Genomic DNA, 6,048 nt, shown 5'->3' with positions numbered 1-6,048 from the left:
CATACACAACTTTGAAGCACTGCCTCACACGAAAGCTGGCTTGGAGCAGGTTCCAGCTTACACCAAACTGCAAGCAGATGCTGAGTGTAGGCTGAGCTGGCATCTTACTCCTGCAAGGTGCCAAGCCCTCTGGAGTTCAGACTCTGTGGGAAGCAGGACTTCCTGCCCACAGGGCAGGCAGGACCCCAGCTGCCCTTCTGCATGGCACTGCCTGCGGTGGCTGCAGGAAGTCAGGGGGAGCCAAGAGCCGTCACTTCATACAAAGCTATAGATGGCTGAGCAACTGGATGGTGGATACCACTCACATGTGAGAGCTCTCCTGCTCCACCAAAAGATCAAGTACTATGTTACTTGCTTTTCAGTCATCAGAATACGATCACAGATGGCTCTGACATCACCTCAAAGCACAGGTGTCACGCTCTCCATCTGAAGACCTTTGAAGCAAGAGCACAGGGTAGGTGGGTCCTTTTCTGGAAGGCAAGGAAACCTAAGCAGTTGCTGACACCCCACTCTCCTACTTCCCAGGAGCTGGAGCTTCTCCAGGTGCTTCGTTACCAAAGGCTGTCTGGTCTGCAGCTCATCTCTGCTACTCTGCAAGTACCACAGCCATGCCCTCACCTGTGCAAAGGGCCAGCCACCTGCACTTCCAGCCTATTAAATACACCGGCTCTGCTATCCTCCCACACCGTTGTAAATCATGAGTAACCAGACTGCTATCAACAGAGCTGCTGCTGGTCATGGGAGAAGAGAGAGACACAGTTCTTTTGCCAGGCTCAATGTAATAGCAGTTTTAGTCCACCCACTACTCCTCTTGAGCTGAAGGACTTCCAATATCTGAGATGAAATTGGGTCTGCTGGTTAAATAATAACAGCTGTGGCTCTTCCTACAAAAGGACAAGCAGGAAACATCGATGTCCTCAAAGAGATGTCTGCTCACTTTGCCATGAACAGGCTTCTGCATAAAATCTATCACTTCCACTGGAAGAAGCATCAGCACTGTCTGCTCCATCTATTCCTGTCAAGAATATGTAAGATATATTTGCCCATGACAGCTCAAAACAGTAAACCTCTGAGCAGCCTAGCAGCACCTCCCCTTCTTTATTACAGCTACTCAGTGCACAGGAAGATGTGTCCTGTGCAATTAGATCAGACGTATTTGTTTAAATACATTTTACTTCTTTAATTATAGGGACCCAAACATGCAGCACTGCCAAAGGGAACAGAATTTTTTTTTTTAATGAGGGGTGATGGCTAAGACCACCTTCAAGGCAAATGTCCGCTACTCAAAACACACTTCAGGCTTTTATTCAAAGCTTATGGCCAGAAGAGACTACTACCAGCAATCTGATTTCTCATCCGTCACTGCCTCCTGGATTTCTGGACTCAGTAACTTGGGTTTGGCTAAACCTTTTCTTCCAGCAAGGTGCCCAGTCGTGATAAGAACTGATTTTTAGGGGGAGGACCCTGCACTGCCATAGTTACTCTGTTAAATTACATGCCTCATTTCTTACCCAAATTTGTCTGGCTTCATTTCCCCGTCATCTTCTAAATGGTTTTTGGGAGATTTGGCTGGGGGATTAGGCTGAAGTAGGAATCTCTCTCAGAGCAGGTAACTAACACTTCAGCAGCAATGAGTGCTTACAGAGCATGAGCCATCTGCCTCTGCCAGCACCACTGGTAAGAAAAAGCCATTTGTTTCCAGCTTAAAGCTGCTTCTCTGCATCCTCTCTGGAGCCAGGGTCACTGGGGTTTTTTATGAATTTCAAACTTAAAGTAAGTGGGCTCCTTCTGGGGGCTCTGACACCTGAAATGCAAGAGCGCTGCCCTAATCCAAAATATTGGCTCACTTGAATCAGAAGCGGGGACAGAGGAGACATACTTGCTCATCTTGGCTGTCCTCCAGATGGGTTTTACAGAAGAATCTTTTGAGGAACATCAAGGGACATCTTAAGCCTCATCCTGCCAGCTTCCCATGGTGAACGCCAAGGCATCTTAGGACTTTTCATTCAACTGTCTTCAGTAAGACCATGAAGTCAATCAGAGTCACATTTCAAAAGTGCCTAATATTCCTAAGGCTCTACTCGACCATGTGTTGATAAATGTCCTCCTGTTCATCCTTAAGCAGCAGTTATCACCTGGGACTGCTTTCACAACACCCCCTTCAGCAAAGCCGCCCCTTCTTCTTCTCAACCTCACAGGTACACGAGGTCCAGAAAAGGTCTGCACCACACACTACCCTCCACTGTCCAGTTCCATCTCTTTCTTCCTTTTCCCAGGCACTTCTGTCTTCATACGCCACCACAGTTCAAGGGGATCATGTCTTTTTCCTTATGCTACATTAGAACAAGAAAAGGATACATCGATAGCAACTTCTTCACAGAGGAATCAGGAACATAGAATTCTATCTACATAGCTGAAAAGGAGTTTCCAAATTAAATTATTTCTCTTCATTTTTCATACAATTACTTCAACCCAGATTCAACAGATTCCAAAGCCATCCACGTCACTAGGTTCATCAAAACGTAATCGCAATTTAGGACTGAGCACTTCAGCAATTACAGAGATAGGTGCTCCGAAGACACACAGATGAGACCATCCCTCCCTTGCAGTTACGAGGCTGCCGCTGCCTTAGCAAAAGGACTCTGTATGCCATGTACTGCCATAATTAAAGGCTTTTGCAAGGTGCTGGTCAACACACCTGCTGGCATTAATAAAATAGCACCAAAAGCTACTTCCTCCATTGGTTAGTATCATCTAATTATGATACTAATCAATGCAGCTTGAAGATACATTCCATGCCTTAAGTTCTTCCTTGGGATGCACATGTAGCAGGCTTTTTTTTTTTAGCTTAAAAAAAAAAAAATAGTGCTGCACTGCCAAGAAATTAAGCACTATCATCACAGTGCTTTTTAAAGGCACAAACCCGCAGCCTTGTGCTCCCTCTGCTGCCAGCACAGCGCAGCACAGCGCTATGCATAGCCGGATCACGAAGCTTAACAAAAGCAACTTGCATATCCGGTGCGAAAATAGAAGCAAGCAATTCCAGTGCAACCTCTAAAGAGCTAAAACAAAGCAGGTAGAAAAAAACCAAAGTGGTCAGAAAGAGAAGCAAAATGGAAGAATGCATCCTTTCTGTAGTGCCACTTGCGTTATAGCTGACTGGAGGGTCTCACAGGAGCAGGTCAACACCGCTCCCTGCCCTCTTAGCTTTCTGCTCACGGGAGCTGCAGTCCGAAGTAATCACCGAGGCAAGCCTACTCAGCCCAGGAAGGCTCCCTGCCCCTGTGAGAGAAGCTCACCCCATCCCTGCCCATTTTGCACTTACTCAAAGGCTCGCTTTGAAAGGCTCGTGTAAATCAGTAAATGCAGCAGGACAGAAAGCGGATTCATTCTCTCGTGTTCCTTGGCCCTGCAGTCCCTCGGGCATGACAGCAGCCTCCCAGCAACTTTCTACTTTTAGCTCTGAGGAGTTAAGGACAGTGACAGCCTTAAACCAGAATCTGAATACTTTTTGTGCATGCTTCTTGTTACTAAGATGACCTTACAAAGAGGAAAGCCAGAAAATCATGTACTGCAATTCAGTTTTCTTACCTCTCCCACCCAGAGTAATTCAGTCTTTGAAGTGTTGAAAGAGGCTGAGGGGTCAATTACCTTTCTCTGGGGTGCTCCAAAGGTCCAGAGCAGACAGCTCTCCCAGGGGATAATGTAAAATCCACTACAAGGGGCCAGGGCACACCAATTGGTTTTTCAATCTCTTTTATTTCAGTTCAGAGCATCAGTGCAGGCAGATAACAGAGGAAAATAAGCAACGCTTTAACTAAATTCAGATCTCTGTGGTCTCTAAAGGCAGCAGAATATACCTCTCAAAAAACATGCAACACTTCAGCTATCTGTCTGCAGTGACACTCTGAGTGGAAATATAATAGATTGAAAACAAATACGTATGATTTGTTCAACAAGAGAGTGAAATCACACAGTGGAAAACCATCACAAACCCAAAGTTACAGCCAAAGTTTGCTCCAGTCGCTACTCATTCATGTCTTACTGTGACCAATAACAGTGAAACTGCTAATTATACTTTGCAGGTTCCCATACAAAAATCAAAAACCGAAAGTTGGACATCTGAACTCCTGTTTGTCAAGTCTGTTTACATCAAAGAAGATTGCGTGCTGTAATTATTTTTTTTTTAAAAAACAAACCACTACTTTGAGCAGCGTTTGCGATCCATTTTGTTGTCAGCAGAAACGCAGAAGACATTTGTTCATACACCCAAAAACAGACAAGGCACAACACACCCGTAAGGTGCCTTGATCCAAAGGCTTCTTCAATCACACAGGGGAAAAAAACAACCTTAAAATGACACTTCTCAAGTATGGCCAGCCCAAAACAGACACTGATTCCCTCAAACTTGTCAGTAAAGTACACAGGATTACTTTGAGCTGAATCTATGTAGACAGCAAGCCAGGAGGCACCTGGACTTCTGCTGCTGTCACCTCCTGCTTCAGGCCATCACAGCAGCACCTCCACAGCCCCAAAGCCCCATTAAGGCAAAAGGATCTACAACAACTCTTCAAACCTGAGTGCAGCTGCTTTCAAACAGAATACAGCAATGCAAAGGCCTACTGGCATTTACCCAGAAAGACAACTCACTTCTTCCGTCTCCCAGAAAACTTCTATAACTGCTGACCTGCAGTCTGGGTGACAACAGGCACATTTTCAGTATCTTCTTTATGTAGTATGTCATGACAATTAACTCAAAATATACTGGAAAGAGCAATGAAACAAGAGCAAATGAACAGGGCATAGAGGCTGGGGTGGTTGGCTGGGAGAGGACCTCCATTCTGGTTCATACTCCAACAGGCTGTTCCTGCATCACCCTGTCCTTGGACTGCGGTCTGAAACTCAAATTCCTTCTCAAACACAAGACACTTCAAATCTCTTAACCAAAAACCTGCAGAACCATGCTGCCTTGTCCAATGAAACAAGAGCAAATGAACAGGGCATAGAGGCTGGGGTGGTTGGCTGGGAGAGGACCTCCATTCTGGTTCATACTCCAACAGGCTGTTCCTGCATCACCCTGTCCTTGGACTGCGGTCTGAAACCCAAATTCCTTCTCAAACACAAGACACTTCAAATCTCTTAACCAAAAACCTGCAGAACCATGCTGCCTTGACATATCTGGGCCAAATAAATCAGGTGTGCCAGCCTTCTTTTCCACCACAGGAGAAGACATTACCCCCAAGACTCAACTACAAGCCTGTTCCTCTCTGGGGAGGAGGTTAGTTTTATTCACCCAGGACAGCACACTGCTATAACAAGTCTAACCCAACCTGGGAACAAGCTGCTACTGGGCAACATAAGGCAACCCTGCTCTTTCCTTCTCCCTCCTCCTCTGCAGCAGCTCTATTGAGCTCAAAACTGGATCAGACTGCTGATTTCCTCGTGCAATGCAAAAAAACCCCATCAAAAGCTACTTATTTGCCTTGTGATGGATGGGTCAGTCTTTCAACGATCAAGCATTAGTGGTCTGAAGCAAAGGAGAGAAATCTGCTGTGGCAAAAAGCATGGAAGAGCAAGGGAATTCCCTTTCATGCCTACCTTTAAAAAACTTCCTGGAGAGGTTCACAGCTTCTGCCCAAGCATGGAACTGAGATCAAAGAGCCCCTACAGTGCATGTAATACGGAACATCTTTGGGAGGTCAGAGGATTCCAAGTGACAGGATTTGGCTCACCAGTAGAGTGGAAATTCTAGTGAAAGCTTCTTTGCTTTTAAGTGAAGGTTACAAAAGAAAATACCCGTGATATATTTTCCATGGAAGTGATGCAATCAAGCAGCTCCCTTCGGCACGAGGGACACATGCAGTCCTTCAGTTTTTTGGGCACCTGTGGAGAACGTGTCAAGCACACCCTGATTTAACACCCCACTCCCGTGGCCGATCCAGGCTGTAGCTAGGGCAGCCCCTGGGCTCCCTTCAGCCTCCTCGGGCCGCCCGCAAAGGCTTCGCGGGAGTCGGGCGCTCCCTGCCGGCGAGGACGAACGCTCCCGCC

This window comes from Eurypyga helias, unplaced genomic scaffold, assembly GCF_000690775.1.
Source record: "Eurypyga helias isolate BGI_N326 unplaced genomic scaffold, ASM69077v1 scaffold8851, whole genome shotgun sequence".
NCBI classification, from domain to species: domain Eukaryota; kingdom Metazoa; phylum Chordata; class Aves; order Eurypygiformes; family Eurypygidae; genus Eurypyga; species Eurypyga helias.
Note: the sequence above shows the minus strand (reverse complement) of the source record.